The sequence below is a fragment of the Loxodonta africana genome, chromosome 19 (genome assembly GCF_030014295.1).
Source record: "Loxodonta africana isolate mLoxAfr1 chromosome 19, mLoxAfr1.hap2, whole genome shotgun sequence".
In the NCBI taxonomy this organism is placed as follows: domain Eukaryota; kingdom Metazoa; phylum Chordata; class Mammalia; order Proboscidea; family Elephantidae; genus Loxodonta; species Loxodonta africana.
The window spans coordinates 43850131-43868979 of record NC_087360.1 but is presented as its reverse complement, the minus strand read 5'-3'; the positions used below and the strand labels follow the sequence as shown (position 1 = coordinate 43868979).

The window sequence follows — 18849 nt, the reverse complement described above, 5'->3', positions numbered from 1 at the left end:
ATAAAGATTTGGGTTTGTTCCAGTGACACTTCCGTGGCCATAACTGAACTGGGCAAAACCAGTTTGAAGCCCTGATAAACTTCACCCACGGGCCTGAAAAACTGTAGAAAAGAACTGTGTTAAACATAGATGGGGGCTTGGCATAAAAGAGAACAAAGCATGATTTGTGATCTTTCAGACTAGTATCATGGGTATCCTTTAAAACAAATACAAATACATCATCAGAAAAGTATTTTATCATTTGCTGTAAATCAGGAATAGGCCTGGGAATAGTGACTTCTCTGAGATTCACTATAAAAGACAGATCGAGTAAACTGAATGCATGCATTAGCCTCTGCTCTCTCTCCTGAGATATCATGGGAGAAAAGTAATAGGTTTCACAGACAGACAGACACACACACAGATACACTCCACATCTCAAGACAAAGAGAACGCGAAAAGAGACAATAACAACAGCATTTTAGAAAGTGGGAAACAGAAAGGCAAGTGACCTAGCAGACCCATCAAAGTTCAATTCAAGTAACTAACTACAGAATTTACAAAAAGCTCAAGAACTGAAAACAATAGTCATGAAGTTAAAGGTGGGCCTAAAAACAAGAGAATTTATTGAAAATCTGATTAAAAAATAGACCTTTCCAGATCTCCTCACCCATTACATATGGTTGGGCGAATCCCGTTCCCCTCCCAGGCATGCCACCAAAAGTTATTCTCTGGAGAGGGTATGAATGAGAGTCTAGACTAGGGGAAACAATCAATAAATGGAGGTAGCTTTCTTAAGTAAAAGTTTATATACTGAAAGCGACAGTTTTCTTCTTCTCATATGGCTCCCAGAACACTGTCAGTCGGATTTATACCCTCCAGGGTAGGAAACTGGAAGAGCATTCTCTGAAGAATTCAGTCAGCCCCTAAGTAAAACAGAAACTAAAAGATACTGGCACTGGGGGTTGCATAAAGAAATGGCCCAATCAGATTACCTCATGTAAAGTCTAGAATTTAATAAGCCCTACTCATGGTACAGAGTTTCTAATCAGCTTTTTATTGTCCGTTTCTTAAATACGAGCTAATAGCCAAGGAATGCAATACATTTGAGGAATGTCTCTAAAATGATAGAGGCTAAAGCAAATGGGAAAGTGGAGAAATAAGAGGAAACATATTAGGCAGGTAGAAGAAAACTTAAACTCAAAACTAGCATTGCTTCTTATATCTAAAAAGTGAAAAGAGACTGCTAGTCAAAAAAGAGGGCATTAAGAGAATAAAAAGAGCTCTTGGAATTTAAATATAATAGCATATAGACAATGAAAGTATGCCAACAAAACATATCATATTTTCAAAATAAGCTAAAAACATTAAAAATATAAGACATGAAAAAAACAACATACATGAAAATTAGAAAAGCTAAGAAATGAAGTGACAAATCTCAATAAAGAATCAGAAACAAAAGAATGCATCATTTCAGAAATGACTAAACTAATACAAACACAAGAGTAAGTTAACACAAATCAAATGCTGTGATAAAAATAGGAGGAAAATTATTAAAAACCAAAAAGAAATGAAGAGATAAAAAGAATTAGAAAGGAAGTGGCAAAAATGAAGACAGGCAAGGAAGGCCCAACATAGAACAGGAGAGTCCCTAAATAAAACCCAAGCAAGGGAGCAGAACAAATGCTAAAAACTATAATTTAAGTGAACTTCGTTGAAATAAAAAGGAACTTGAAACTTCATATAAACTATGTATTGAAAGAATACTCTGTGTATCTGAGAATACTGATCCAGAACAACTAACACCAGACATATTCTGGGAAAATATCTAGACTATAAAGAAAACAAACAGACAAAGCTTTGGACATTTAGGCAAAAAAAGCAAGTGACTTACAATGGAAAGACAGCTTTATTTTATCAGAGTCTTCATCAGCAATGCTATATACTAGAAGAAAATGAAGTATATAGTTAAAAAAAGAAAATGCAAGCTGAGTATTTTACATCTAGCAAAACTGACCTTCAATGTCAAAAAGGACAGTTATCAATATGCAAGAACTCAGGGATATTGTTTTCATGATTTCTTATGAGAAATGTACTGAAGAATGAGCTTCAGACAACGAAAATTACTATAGAAGCTTCTATAGAAACAGGGTGAGCATTAAATATATAGTTACTTGTAGAAGTAAGACCAAATGAAGGTTAAAAAGGAGAGAGTATAGTATGCAATGGCTATATATTCTGACAATGCACATATGGTAAAAGCATTAAAAAACGGGGAAAATTATAGATGGTTTGTCTTCCAAAAAGGCCTAGAAACAATGACCAATCCAGTAGCAATGAGCAATACCAGCAATTAAGAACCAAAAACCCATTGCCATTGAGTCAATTCTGACTCATAGCAACCCTACAGGACAGAAAAGAACTGCCCCTATACGGTTTCCAAGGAGTGACTGGTGGGTTTGAACTGCTGACATTTTGGTGAGCAGCCTGAGCTCTTAACCATTGTACCACAGGGGCTCCAACAATAAGAAAGGGATCTTAAAATTCCATTTTCCACTAAAAAAAAAACCAGGGTTTCTTGGAGAAATTTGTGATTCCAAATTGAGGGTAGGGAATGTACAAGAAGAGCCTAAAATATCCTGCCACACCACATAGCAAGGAAACTATCAAAGACTCCTAGGGCCATAATAAAGGACCCAGTGGACTACCTGAAAAGGCTTTTACTTACTGTTCAAAGATACAGTAATTTGAGCTGCAAAAAAAGACAACATTACAATGGATTGAACCCTACAAAATATGTCTCAGAGTGGGGTTTGATTGGATTGGGGACAGTGACGGGCTTGTGAGTTGCTGGAAAATTTCTATTTCTTGACCTAGGTGGTAGTTATAAAAGGATATCTGCTTTAGAATAATTAAACTATGTATTAGTTTTGTGTGATTTTTGGTAACTGTGTTTTATGTTACAATAAAAAGATTAATAGAAGAATTCATGCATTAAAACAAAGAAATATGTAAAATAAAAAGAATGCTTATCAGAATTGAAGGTTTTTATTTTCTATAGTGAGGGCTGGCAAACATTTTCTATAAAGGGTCACAGATATTTTATTTTAGGCTTTACAGGCCACATGATCTGTCACATGTACTGATCTCTGCCATTGGAACGCCACAGACAATGTGAAAATGGATGAGTATGGCTCTGTTCCAATGAAAGTTTATAAAAACAGTGGTGGGCTAGATGTGGCCTGCAAAACAGGAGGTGGCTGTAGGTTGCCACCCTTGTTCTAGATTGAAAGAGTCAACTAAGTACTCAGCACATGAATGAAAACTGTCCTACAGTAAGACTTACCATCAGGAACTCGAGGGACAAAGAAAAGATTCTAAAAGTTTCCATTTTCCAAACAAGATATATATAATAGATCTAGATTCAGAGCAGCATTGGGCTTTTGAACAGCATTTCTTAAAGCTAGGAAAAAACACGGCAATGTTTTCAAAATTCTATCTAACCTGGAATTCTATCAATCAGAGTGAGGGTACAACACTGGTGTTTTAGATGTAGCAGGTCTCAGAAAATCTGCTCCCCAGCCCCATGTTCTCTTTCTCAGGAGGCTACTGGAGGATATGCCTACAAAATCACAGAATAAGCAATAAAAAGGAAGATCCAGAAAACAGGGTCAAACAGAATGAAGAGGTGAAGAGATCCTCAGGACAATTGTGAAGAAAAATCCTAGGCTGACAGCTGTGCAGCAGGCCCACAAAGCAGCTGAAATCAGACTGTAGGAGGAGAGGCTCTGGGAGAGAATTTTTCAAGAAGATGCAATTGTTAGAGCACTTAGTGAGTTTGAATATATTGAGACATAAAAATAGGGCAGAGATAAATTAGTAAGTATACAGAAAAATAAGCAAATAAGAAAACAAGACAACTCAAGGCAAAACAAAAAGCTGTGCAAGACAGGGAAAACAATCCTGATAATATTTTATGGCCAGTGAATTGCATTTTTACAGTCATAATAATGTATCATATTTTTACTAAAATAATGTGCATCTTCTATGTTTATTTGCTAACCATGTCCCCCCGCAAGGTATTTTCATAAGTGCCAGTATGTCAATTTTTTCGCATGTTGCTGTGAAAAGATATTAGCATAGCATGCTTATGAAAATACCCTGCGGTGGGGGGGGCGTAATTGGCAAACAAACATAGAAGGTGTGCATTATTTGGGTAAAAATATGGTAATCACTGAATACAGATTTAGTCAAAATATCATACAGATCAAGTTGTTGTAATTCTCAACCAAATAGCAATAATCCTCTTTACCATCTGTATAAACATACACATAAAGATTTTCTTATTTAACTTATTTGCACTATGTATATTGAATTGCTTTAGGTTTTTCAATGTTTATTCAATGAATAATTTCTTAGCACTGACTATGGCCATAACATTTAGGTCCTGTAAGGGATACAACAGGCACAATAGAGAGCCTCTGCCCATAAGGAGCTTAAGTCTAAAAAACATTTAACGCTACAAGAGAATAAAAGAGATGTAAAAAGCCAGGAGTCATTTTTGCCTCCAGGCTTACCTTCCTTCACAGGACAGCATAAATGATATACTAAAAATGTAAATCTTATTATCACACACACACACACACACACACACACACTCTCTCTCTCTCTCTCCTTCATCCTCATCCACAACTGCTTTAATGGTTCACCATTACATTCAGGATAAAATCCAAGTCTCTTAATATGACTTTATAAGGCCTTTCTTTATCTTAGTCCTGCATCAGTCAATATTCCATATACCAAACTACATACAAAATATGCACAAATTCTACTTATAGTTCCTTCAGTGTCAGGTTTCCTCATGCCTAACAGCCTGTAAACTACCTACTTACCTCATGAGTCTTCCTCTACATTCTGTATGAACAACACTTACTCATGCTTTAAAATCTAAACCATTTGTCACTTTTTTCAGGTCTTGCAACACCAGTCTAAGTACACACCTTATGTGCAATTTGGGAGACTGCCTGACCCTGAATGCTAGAGTACAGGGATGAGGTACAGAATCTCCCTTTGGACGAGGCTACTGACTGGAGCTGGTGCTACTCCTCTTCTCCTTCTCCATCCCTAAAACTCACTGCACTGTGATATGATGGAAACATAGGATTTAGATTCAGAAATTTAGCTATATTTTAGCATGCATGTTTTCCCATCTTCCTCCTCAGTGTAAATGACATAGGAATAATAAACTTAGGTTCTAGAGAAACTGAAGAAAGCATACTTTTATATAGAAACATCACTCTAGATGATTTTTTGATAACCAGTTCAGTAAGGCAATGTTGGAAGTGGGAGTCTTGTTAAATATGTCTTTTTTTTTCTTTTTTTAAACTAATGCCCCAGTGAAACAGTAACATATTGCTTTTAAATTCCATCACGTAAGATATTATAAGCACAGTAACATCTTTTTCATTTTTTGTATCCTCAGCACTGAGGAAAGTGCCCAATATAAAACACTGAAAAGAAAAAAAGTGTTCATTTGCTACCCTAGGAAAGGTAAGAACTAGTAAGTCAATTATTTACAAGTCCTGTCGGAACTGCACCAGCAAGTCTGGGTAGAGGTCAGCTCTACAGCAATGTGAGAGGTGGTGAAAAAGTAGGGAGAACTCAACAAGGAGCCAGAAGAGGAAAGCTGAGTAGGTCTCCAACTACTCTAGTCTTCAGTCTGACCTTTTCAATTAAAAGTTTTGTCATAGGCAGCTTCTGACATGGCCACCTCCTGGTATTCATGACCTGTGTAATCCCTTCCCCTTGAGTATGGGCTGGATCTAGTGGCTTGCTTCTAATGAAGAGAATTCAACAAAAGTGACAGGATGTTATTCAGTGATTAGGTTACACAAAGACCGTGACTTTTATCTTGTTAGCACTATCTCTGTTGCTGGAGTTCTCTCTTGTCCTGACAGTTACTCTGATAAAGCCGGTTGCCACGCTGTGAGATGCTCTATGGAAAGGCCCACAAGGCAAGGACCTGAGGGAGGCTTCAGTCCAACAATCCATGAGGAACTGATCCTACCAATAACCATGTGAGTGAACTAAGAAGGAGCTCCTCCCAGTTGAGCCTTGAGACAACTGCAGACTTGTGAGAGACCCAGAGCTAGAGGACCCAGTGTTATTAATAAATGTTTTGGGCTGTGACCTAGTACAGAGGCAGTTTTTTTTAACTGTGCTTTAAGTGAAAGTTTACAATTCAAGTTAGTTTCACATACAAAAACTTATACACACGTGTTATGTGACCCTAGTTGCTCTCCCTATGTGACCGCACATTCCTCTAGAGCCAGTGTTTTAATGCCTTGACTAAGTTTGGGCTTTCCTCACAGTTTTACAAACTCTAATTGTACAGAACTTTTGTAGAAGGCTGTTCTTCATATTAAATGAATATTGATTTTTGCTTGTTTTAGCTTCAATATTGAGCAATTTACTTAACCTCACAGTCTCCCCGCCCATATTTCTAAACTGAAAATAAAACACCTCCCTCACATATTGTGAGGACTACAACAAATACAAAAATATAAATCTCTCCCTCCTTTGCTCTGACACTCAGTGAATATTAGCTCCCCGTCTCACCCTTTCAAATTCTTGGGATAGCTTCTGGTACCTTACATATTGGCCACACCTTTCAGATCTAAAACTTTCTAATTATTTGTTATTTGTCTATTCAGAACTATCGAGAGATTTATTTATTACATAGTTCTGGTGACTATATTTTTCCAAACTAATAATTTGGATAAGCTTTCATCAGATAGGTGGAATATTTAGAGTCTGGCTTTTCCAAAAGAACAAAGTTTCATTATTCTATTGTACAACATTAAGACTTATCTTTCCATTTTTTTCCCTTCCCAGTGTATAGTGGGCTAATTTTAACCAAGTCAGTCACCTCTCAATTATGTTTTAGATCATACTGCTCATAATTTTTTTGTTGTTGGTGCTATGTTTTTGCTTATACTGCTCCCTTGCCTTGGAATGGTCTCTTTTCAGATTCTACTTAACCTGCTAAGCTCAACATGTCTTCCCACTTAGTACATAATCTTTGCCTGACAAGCTCTTCAAGGACTGTATCTTAAAATTTTTGGCCTTTTTTCTATAAATTTACCACAGTGCTAGGCACTTGCTAGTGGCTCAACAAATGAGCTTGAAACCCTTTTAATTTCATGTTTATATCCAGAAAATCCTTTTGCTGATACCCTGTTTTATTCTTTTTAGGTATTTAGTCACTTTGTCATTACTTCCTTCTATCTCTTAAAATCTCGTCTAATTTAGCTTTCCCTGAAACTCTCTTTATGCTTACTGAGACCATAATTATATAGAGGCATTTATAGAGCCCCTATTTATAGAGCCATTCAAAGCTATTAGAATTATTGGCTGATTTGGGATAAGTCAGATAAGGAAACCCAGTGCAAACTAGTTTGCTTTCTAATTTATCGAAGTCAACTTCTCAGAGTCTAAATGTTCTGTAAGTACTTTCTAAAAGATTTCACTGTTTTGTTTTGTTCTTATCATACTTGAGTGCCTAGTAAACTTTCACAGTGCTCTGACATTATAACAGAGGTCTGTTTCCTCTTCCTCCATCCCAGCAGCAGAACAGGTAGCACAAGATCATGTATTTTTGTTAAAGAATAAGACTTTTAAGTTGACAGGGACTACTTAAAGGTTGATAAATAAAACGCAGGTTGGGCTTTTTGCTAAGTGTTTGTTGAATGAATGAATAAATGAATTAAAAAAAACAAAATGAATAAAAGAGCAGAATACAAAGAATATTAGGAGCAGACAAGTTTTCTCCCTTCCATTCCAGCAAAGGGAGCTTAACATATGAGGAGGGGCAGGGGCGGGGTGGGATGTTTTAGTAGAGTGACGTCTATATGGAGTTTACCAAAAGTGGAGTCTCATAAAAAATAATCAAGCATTTATCAATATTAACTGGAAACTAGATTATAATCCTTGATTTTTGTTTTAGATAAAATTATTTCTAGAAAAGATGAAGGAATTGCTTAAGCTACCAAAGCATTATAGAAAACATCTCTTGAGAGTATGTAACTATCTCTGCTCCAATTCTATGCTCACTAAAAAAAAAAAAAAAATTTCTTATTTATAATTTGATCTCTTAAATGGACTCACCCACCAGAACAGAGTGCCCCAGGTAGATGAACCATTCCAGTTCTGGAGCCAGGCAGATGTTTCAGTATAAATTAATCAAGAAATTTTTGTTTGCCAGTCAATAACCCTGGGAGTTTGGTTAGCATGAACCAGTCCCTCAGAGGCTTGTTAACTCTGAATGAAATAAAGCAATTAAGTTTCTGGAATTGCAAAGCTGAAAAACAAAGTGTGATGACTTCATAAAAGTACCGTTACTCAATGAGGACCTACTTTAAATAGCTTCTCCTTTGGACATTTTCTAAAACCATAAATAAGTGAACTTAGAGATAGCTTTACTCAATTCTCTTGTTTTACAGAAAAGGAGATTGAGTTCAAAAGAATCTGAATGACAGAGCAAACTAGAGGCAATTTGGGATTAGAAAACTGTTTTCTTTCTGTCTACAGTACTACCTTGTTTTCATTAGGAAAGATAGCATTGAAGATTAATGAGGTTGTGGAAGGCAGATGTGTTCTGCTAAGTGAAAGAAGGTTAGATGAGCAAAGTGTTTTCTTAAAGGAGAAAAAGATACTAGTGTTTACTGAGTACCTACTAAGTACCTAGCACTGTTTGAAGTACTTTACCCATATTACTCATTTAAGCCTTATGACAACCCTGTGAAGTTGCTAACACTATTCCTACTTCATAAATGAGGAAATCGAGCCTAAAAACACAATTTGCCACAGTCACTAAGAAGCAGATCTGAAAATCAAACATCAATCCATCTGACCTCCAAGTCCAGACTGATTCATTTTCTTCCTACTGTCAAGCTGAACTTGACAAATTCCTCTACAAATACTCCAGGAGTATCAGAGCAGAGGAATCTCAACTACAGTATGCCTGTTTCTTCTTTTTTTTTCTGTCTTCTAGAAGGTATATGTACCCACATTTTAAACTCTGAGTGCTAAAAACTGCCACAACAACTCACCCAGGGATATATTGATTCCCTAATGCTTGTAAGTTGTGAGAGGGTTATCATACTATCCAATGATTTATTCTTAATTACAACTGTGGCTTCTAATCTTACACACCACCCCCTCAAAAAAAAAAAAGCCGGCATTAGACTAAAAATACTAGTGGCTGTGTTAGTCTCTTAAATGGGATAATTTGTTTTAAAATTTCCATAAAAACCTAAGTAGTGAAGTAAGTGTGGGAAAGTCAAAGACTCAAAAATTATATTGCGAGGGATTCTCCTTTTCCTACCCTCCAAAACAAATCTCCTTTTCAAGAGTAAACTGCAATGTCAACATTAGGAAGAAGAATAGCTATCTTCTTCCAAATAAATCTCCAGTAGTGTCAACTGAGGTAGGAAGTAATACAGCTGTCAAAAAGCAAGAGTAATAGTTTATTTTGGTATACTAACACTAAATCAAATGCTGCTAATGCAAATGAACTTCAAATGATTTAGGGGAATTTGTCAGATTCGCTATGAGTCGGAATCTACTCGATGGCACTGGGTTTGGTTTTGGTCAGATTCCTATGATCAATGAGTTTGAAAGATTTTAATTTACTGTTTTCCTTAGTTGATGGTCTTATTAGTAACTTAATTAAAAAAAAAAAACTCCAAACCAACTCATAGCGACCCTATAGGACAGAGCAGAACTGCGCCATAGGGTTTCGAAGAAGCAACTGGTGGATTCGAACTGCTGACCTTCTGCTAATAATAATTCAAGGCAGTTAACCAAGAGCTACTTTGAGGCTGCCTGTGTAAGGTCCAAGCACAAGTCAAAAACGGGGGACTCATGCCTCAAATTCAGCCCACAAAGGTTATTTTGCTTGGATCATAAAGGATTTTTTAAAAAAATTTGAGTCAACATTTAAACACACACACACACACACACACACACAATCATATTTAAAACATCCTTATTTTGAGATTCTCTTTAAAAAAAAAAGGGGGGGGGTGACTATTTGGCATGATGGGCTCACAATCCCACATGGCCAAAGTCTGCTGCAGCTGTGTGTCAGCTGCCCCTTTAAAGGGGCAAGGGCTCACCAGTCCACAATTTCCACCAGTCCACTTCACTTCTTTACAATACCTCCCCCCGATTCCTGTAAACATTGCAGTTTGTGACCCCTACTTTACAGGAAACGGAGAAAGAGAAGGCAGAAACTAAAAAAAAGAAAGAATGACAAATGAAGGAAAGATAGTCCATATCGCTTGGGAAAAATTTCAATGAACTAGATGGCAAAGAACAGTGTTTCTCAGTGTAGTATGTCATGGTAGTTTGGGATACTAGATACCAATTGGCTTGTAAAAGACAAAAATTTAAAAGTGATAAATTCTAGGTCAATATTTCAAAGGAACTCTTTCATCTGATGTCAATTATAGAATACATAGCTCTTCAAATTCTTCTGCCACGTTTAATATTTATGTTGAGTTTATCCAGAAGAAAAAGAGGACACAGCTTTCTTAGTTTGTCTCACTAACAGCTCAGCGTATCCTTTCCAACAATTAGACTTTTCCCTTTCTCTATTAATAACTATGGCTTACCTCGCATCATAGTATTTGACCAGGGTCAGAATGAAATATGGTCTTCTCCTATTTTTCAAGTAATTTTCCTTGCTCCTTTACCAAGCCAGCTCTCAACAGTTTCTGATTTTTGCCCACCAGGTGGCAAGAGAGCAAACTTAAGGCTTTATTTCAATTGTATGAAACAGTTGCCGTTGAGTTGATTCTGACTCAGTGACTCTATAGGACAGAGTAGAACTGCCCCATAGAGTTTCCAAGGAGTACTTGGTATATTCATACTGTCAACCTTTTGGTTAGCAGCCATAACACTTAACCACTATGCCACCAGGGTTTCCTTATTTCAACGGGTACTTTTTAAAGGGAGATTTCCTAAGGATCATATGAAATAACTTTCAGGCCTCTTCCCTAGCCCTCTCCTTCTTCAAGTTTTATTCACCCTTTCCCCTAATATGTGATAACACTTCTTTTTTGAGCTAGTTATTTTATTGTACTTTACAAAGAATGGAAGCCAAAGGAAGATTGCCAAGGACTCTGCCCAAGGTCACAGAAGGGAAAAAAATAAGGACTTGGGACTCCCTGAGACTTGGCCCAGGGTTTGGAAGTCAGGAAATACTGACTTTCAACACCATTTCTCATGTGCCAAAATACTATAAAGGCTATAAATTTAAAAGGAGGAAGCAACAGAAGCCAAAGCATATGTGTTCCATGGGGAAAGAAAACAAAGTCCTAAGGTTTCTAGTGAAAGAGATACATACAGCTGGAGTCTTACATGGTCCACTAGGCACATAGAAGAGGAAAAGAAAAGGGGGAAGATGGTATAGCAATGGTTAAGAGACAAGGCGGCAGACAATGAGAACACAAAATAACGAGGGAAGGGGACCATGGACTACAGCTAATACAGCAGGTAAGGTCAAGAAAGCCATTCAGGGAGGTGGAGCCAACATGGTGCTATAGACAGAAGCACCAGACCGTCCCTCTACAGTAAAGACCTGAAAAACTAAGTAAAAAAGATACAAACATCATTCCTGGAACCCTAAGCATCTAATGAAGGCATAAAAAACTCAGTAGCACTGAATGGAATAAGAACCTGACACAGAACAGATAACAAGGAATGGAGGGCCCCTACCAGCTAACATGGCATGGATTCAGCATCTTGGACTATAGCCACCAAGGAAAACAGCCAGGGAGTACAGGGAAGCAAACTCACGGAGCTCCCAGCAGGAGACAGAGCACTCCGTTACCAGGGATATATGCTTTGCTACTCCTCACCCTTCTTACCTGTACTTGGCTTCTGCCGCTTTCCAACAGGCCATGGTTGCTTGGCTGCAGAAACACCAGCTCACTGCTGCCAAGGTGCATGGGGCTCCCACCAAATCGGCCCCTTCAGTGCCATTTTTTTTGGGTGTTATTTTATTCTTTGGCTTTTTTTGTTGCTTCTCTCTCTTTTTCTTCCTTTGTTTCCTTTCTCCCACCCAGCTAGCCCCACATGCCGTCACTCCCCTTCTTGGTGGGCTGTGATTTTTTGGTTTGCTTTGTTCTTTTTCCTTTCTTTCTTTTTTCCTGTATCTTCTCTCCTTTCCTTTCTCCTGCCCATCCAGGCCTGTGTACCAACCTCACCCCTTCTCAAGGGGCTCTGCTGCACTGCTCAGCTGGAGGGAAACTGCGCACGGCCTCTCCGGATCTGTGCCGCTGTCACTGACCAGCTCCTTCAGCACCTATTTATTTTTTGTTTTCTTTTTTTGGTTGTTGTTGTTTCTTCTCTCTTTCCCTTCTCTTCTTTTCTTTCTCTCACCCACCTAGCCCCGTGCACTGGCCCCCCATTCTTGGTGGGTTGTGCCGTACTGCTTGGCCAGAGAGCCTCTGGCACACAGTCTCTCAGGGTATCCGCTGTCCCTATAGGGCGGCTCCCTCAGTGCTACAGTTTTTATTTTTATCTTTCCCCTTCTCCCTTTTCCTTCTCCCTCCCACATAGGCCCTGTGCTGCCTCTGCCCCTTCCTGACAGGCCAGGCCGTGTCACTGGAAAGACTTCAGCTCGTCACTAGCCCAATTCTGCCCCGCCCCCAGTGGATGACTTCCCCAACACACACGCGCGCACACACACACACACAATTATTGGTTTGTTGGTTGGTTTCTATATTCTTTCCCCTGTCCTTTCCTTTCTCCCATCCACCAAGCCCTGTGCACTGACCACACCCCTTCTCGACAGGCCAAGTCGCACTGCTCAACCAGAGAGCCACCAGCACGCTACCTTGCAGGATCTGCCCTACCCTCAAGCACCAAATCCTACCACATCAACATTTTTACTTTCTTCTTTCACTTTTGTTTCCCTCTCTTCTTTCTTTCACCCACTTAGCTCTGCACATCACATCCTCTCCCTTCCCTTCTGTCCATTTGCAGCATGCTCCAAGCACCGTGCACCTGAACGGCACTGACCCAGCCCCCGGACCCTGCCTTGCAAAGTTCAACAGCCCTGCCTGGTCAGCCCCAGTTTGTGACACAAACTACCCATTCCTGCCCGCCCACTCCCACTGGAACAGCCCCATTGCTGAGTGACCGGCTATGCCCATTTGGACAAGGTGGTGAGAAGGATCACGCCCACAGATAAGCAAGCAACATGCTCAGCTCATCTGCCCAGACATAACCAAAAAACAAAAGAGATGGATGAAACAAACAAATCAACAATCAATAAACAAAGAAAATAATTCCTGAACATCCTGGAGATAGCAGACAATATCAAAACACACACAAAAAACAGGACAGCGTGGTTCCAGAAAGCAACCAAAATAAAACACCAGAAGACTTTCCAGTAGAAGAAAAGGTATTGGAACTACCTGATAGGGAACTCAAAACTCTAATATTAGGGTTCTCCAAGAGATAAAGGAAAATATAGACAAAAATAAGGAAAAAATAGGCAAAATCATGGAAAATACCGGCAAAACCATGGAAAACACAGACAAAGCAACGAAAGAATTCAGGAAAATAATACAGGAACAAAGCATCAAAATAAATACACAACTAGAAATCATAAAAAACAGCACTTAGAAATTTAAAAGATACAAAACAAGATTTCAGAACTGGACAGTGCAATAGAAGGTTTTAGGAGCAAATCTGAAATAACAGAAGACATATCAGTGAAACTGAAATCCTTGGAAACCACTTTGTTTGAGGAGACATCAGAGAAAAGTATGAAGAAACCCTGAGAACGATGTGGGATACAATCAAAAGCAAAAACATGCATGTGATTGCAGTTCCAGAACAGGGGGGAAAAACGGAAAACACAGAGAGGATCACTGAAGATTTGCTGACAGAAAACTTCCCTAATATTACGAGGATGAAAAGGTGATCATCCAAGAAACTCAGTGAATCCCATATATAGGATAGATGCCAAAAGAAAACCACAAAGACATTGTAACCACACTCACTAAAACCAAAGACAAAGAAAGAATCCAAAAAGCAGCTCGAAAAAAAAGAGAAGTTACATACAAAGAGGAAACAATAAGACTAAGCTCTGATTACTTGGCAGAAACTATGTAGGCAAGAAGACAATGGGGTGACATATATAAAATACTGAAAGGAAAAAACTTACAACCATAAATAATATATCCTGAAAAACTCTCACTAAAACATGCTGGTGAAATTAGGACATTTCCAGACAAACAGAAATTAAGGGAATATGTAAAAACCAAACCAAATTTACAAGAATTATTAGAGTGAGTCCTTTGGTTACAGAACTAAAAACAGCAGACAACAATCTGAATCTGAGACACAAGACATCAGCCAGATAACAACCTAAATAATGAACTCTCAAGGATAAAACAAAACTAAAAGATTTTTAAAGATTTACAACAGGGAACCAGAGGTCAATCCATAAATGACAACATCAGGACAATAAAAGAGGGAATATATGATGTAGGTATAGAACTTTCAAATGGGGAGGAAGTCAAGGTGATATCAAGTAATAAAAGACTGGTTTAAACTTAGGAATATGGGGTAAATTTCAAAGTAATCACAAAGAAAATTAACAAACCTGCTCATCAAAATAAAGAAAACATAAAATCTACGAAAAAGAAACAAACAAAAAAACCCACAGACAAAAGAGATTCAACATGGAAGAATAAGAGGAACAAAGAAACATCGGCACTACAAATGACAGCAATCAACTCACACCTATCAATAATCAAACTGAACATAAATGGCTTAAATGTGCCCATAAAGAGACAGAGAGTGACAGAATGAATACAAAAGCAAGACCTATCAATATGCTGTCTAAAGAGAAATTGACAGTTCCACAATAAGAGTAGGAGATCTCAACCCACCAGTCTCAGTAAAGGAAAGAACATCTAGAAAGAAACTCAACAAATATATAGAATCAACAATCAACCAGCTTGATCTCATAGACATATACAGAACACTTCAACCCACACAGCGAAGTACGCATTCTTTTCCAACACACATGAAACATCCTCCAGAATAGACCACATCTTAGACCACAAAGCAACCCTCGACGAAATCCAAAACACTGAAATAATACAAAGGGTCTTTTCTGATCAAAATGCCATTAAATTAGAAATTAATAAAGGAAGAGCAAGACAAGAAAAAATTGAATACATGGAAATTGACTAACACCTTGCTTAGAAACCACTGGGTAATAGAAGAAATCGACGATGGATTAAAAAAATTCCTAAAATCAAACAAGAATGAAAACACATCATATCAAAACCTTTGGGACACAGCAAAGACAGTGCTCAGAGGTCAATTTATAGCATTAGATGCACATGTCAAAAAAGAAAAGGACAAAATCAAAACATTGGCCACACAACTAGAACAAATAGAGAACAGCCAAAGAAGGCCACAGCCACCAGAAGAAAGGAAACAATAAAGATCAGGGCAGAAATAAATGAAACAGAACAGAAAAACAATAGAAGAATCAACAAAACTAAAAGTTACTTCTTTGAAAAGATTAACAGAACCGACAAACCACTGGACACATTGACAAAACAAAAACAGGAGAGGATGCAAATAACCCAAGTGAGAATGAACGTGGGGACATTACAACAGATCCAAGTGAAATAAAAAGGATTGTAACACAGTACCATGAAAAACTATACTCCAATGAATTTGATAACCTAGAGGAAATGAACAAATTTCTAGAAACACACTACCTATCTAAACTAACACAAATTGAGGTAGAAAATCTTAACAGACCCAGGACAAGAGAAGAGATTGAAAAGGTAATAAAAAAAACTCCCAACAAAAAAAGCCCTGGTCCAGATGGCTTCATTAGAGAATTCTACCAAACATTCAGAGAAGAGCTTGCACCAGTACTATTCAAAGTATTTCAGAACAAAAAAAAGGGAATGGAGACTTATAAATTCATTCTATGAAGCTAGCATAACCCTGATACCAAAACCATGCAAAGACATCACAAAAAAATTACAGACCAATATCTCTTATAAATATAGATGCAAAAATTCTCAACAAAATTCTAGCCAAGAGAATTCACCATCATATTAAAAAAATAATACACCACAGCCAAGTGGGATTCATACCAGGTATGCAAGGATGGTTCGACATTAGAAAATCAATGTAATGCACCACATAAATAAAACAAAAGAATCTTACAATCATCTCAATTGACACAGAAAACGCATTTACTAAAATCCAAAACCCATTCCTGACAAAAACTCTCAACAAAATTGGTAAAGCTGGGAAATTCCTCAACATAATTTTTTTGTTTATACAGAAAGCAGGAAACCTTGGTGGCATAGTGGTTAAGAGCTACAGCTGCTAACCAAAAGGCTGGCAGTTCGAATCCACCAGGTGCTCCTTGGAAACTCTATGGGGCAGTTCTACTCTGTCCTACAGGGTCGCTATGAGTTGGAATTGACTTGACAGCAATGGGTTTATACAAAACCAACAGCCAACATCATTCTTAATGGAGAGAGGCTGAAAACATCACCCCTGAGAACAGGAACCAGACAAGGATGCCCTATATCACTACTTTTATTTAACACTGTGCTGGAAGTCCTAGTTAGAGCAATACGGAAAGAAAAAGAAATCAAGAACATCCAAATTGGTAGGAAGAAGTAAAGCTATCCCTATTTGTGGATAATACTATACATAGAGAACCCAAAGAACTCCACACACACACACACACACACACACACACACACAAAACTACTGGAATAGAAAGATTCAGCAGAGTAGCGAGATACAAGAGAAACATGGAAAATCAGTTGGATTCCTATATACCAATAAAGAGAACTACAAAAAGAAAAACAGGAAAGCAATACCATTTATAATAGCCTCTAAAAAAATAAAATACTTAGGATATATCTAACCAGGGACGTAAAAGAACTATACAAAGAAAACTACAGAATACTACTGCCAAAAGAGATGTACATAAATGGAAAAACATACCATGCTCACGGATAGGTAGACTCAACACTGTGAAAATGCCAATTTACCCAAAGCAATCTACGAATACAATGCAATTTCAATCCAAATACCAATAGCATTCTTTAACAAAATGGAAAAACTAATCATTAACTTCATATAGAAAGGAAAGAGGTCTCAGATAAGTAAAGCACTATTGAAGAAAAAGAATAAAGTAGGAGGACTCGCACTACCTGACTTTAGAACCTACTATACAGCTATGATAGTTGTAACAGCCTGGTACTAGTACAAGGACAGACACTGACCGATGGAACAGAATCAAGAACCCAGATGCAAATCCATCCGCCTATGGTCACCTGATCTTAGACACAGGCCCAAAGTCCATTATATGGGGAAAAGACAGTCTTTTTAACAAATGGAGCTGGCAAAACTGGATGTCCATCTGTGAAAATATGAAACAGGACCCATACCTCATACCATACACAAAAGCTAATTCTAAATAGATCAAAGACCTAAATATAAACTGAAAAACCATAAAGATCATAGAAAAAAAATTGGGTCAATGCTTGAGGCCCTAATACATGGCATCAACAGGATATAAACCATAACTAACAATCGCAAACACCAGAAGATAAGCTAGATAACTGGGATCTTCTAAAAATTAAACACTTATGCTCATTAAAAGATTCACCAAAAGAGTGAAAAGAGAACCTACAGAATGGGAAAAAATTTTTGGTTATGACACATCTGACAAAGGTCTAATCTCTAAAATTTACAGGAAAATCCAACACTTCTACAAAAAAAAAAAAAAAAACAAATAATCCAATTAAAAAATGGTCAAAGGATATGAATAAACACTCTACCAAAGAAGAAATTCAGGAGGGCTAACAGACACATGAGGAAACATTCGCAATCACTAGCCACTAGAGAAATGCAAATCAAAACTACAATGAGATACCATCTCACCTAGACATTACTGGCACAAACCAAAAAAAAAAAAAACAACTGAAAATAACAAATGTTGGACAGGCTGCAGGGAGATTGGAACTCTCATACATTGCTCGTGGGAATGTAAAACGGTACAATCATTTTGCAAAATGATATGGCGCTTCCTTAAAAAGCTAGAAATAAAAACGTGACTCAAGGAGCACACGAGCCCAGGGGCAAGGACCAGAAGGCAGGAGGGGACAGGAAGGCTGGTAATAGGGAACCCAAGGTCGAGACGGGAGAGTGTTGACATGTTGTGGGGCTCTCAACCAATGTCAGAAAACAATACGTGTACTGTTTAATGGGAAGCTCGGTTGTTCTGTAAACCTTCATCTAAAGTACAAAAAAAAGCTAGAAATAGACATACCATATGATCCAGCAATCCTACTCCTAGGAATAAATCCTAGAGAAATAAGAGCCGCCACATGAATAGGCATATGCACATCTATGTTCACTGCAGCATTATTCACAATAACAAAAAGATGGAGACAACTTAAGTGCCCATCAACAGGTGAATGCTTAAGCAAACTATGGTACATACACACAATGGAATACAATGCAACAATAAAGAACAATGACAAATCTCCAAAACATCTTACAACATGGATAAATCTGGAGGGCCTTATGCTGAGTGAAATAAGTCAATCACAAATGGACAAATACGTATGAGACCATTATTATAAAAACAAAAGAACAGGTTTATACACCGAAAGAAACAATCTTTGATGGTTATGAGAGAGGTGAGGGGTGGGGAGGGTAAAACACTAACTAGACGATATAGAAGTGGTAACTTTGGTGAGGACGAGAAGGTAGGAGGGGACAGGAAAGCTG

At 37.9% G+C, this 18849-nt stretch overlaps 1 protein-coding gene across 8 annotated transcripts in view; it reads right to left on the bottom strand.

The window, feature by feature from the left end:
• Positions 1 to 18849, bottom strand: part of INTS9 (integrator complex subunit 9) — a 166014-nt gene that overhangs the window by 85874 nt on the left and 61291 nt on the right. The window contains exon 1 of one of the 8 annotated variants that reach the window (XM_064271909.1): positions 1874 to 1909. The exons of the other annotated variants lie outside the window; for them this stretch is intronic. The gene's annotated coding sequence lies outside the window, so the exon portion shown is untranslated. Of the gene's footprint in view, positions 1 to 1873; positions 1910 to 18849 lie in introns of those variants that run through there. 8 annotated transcript variants of the gene reach the window in all.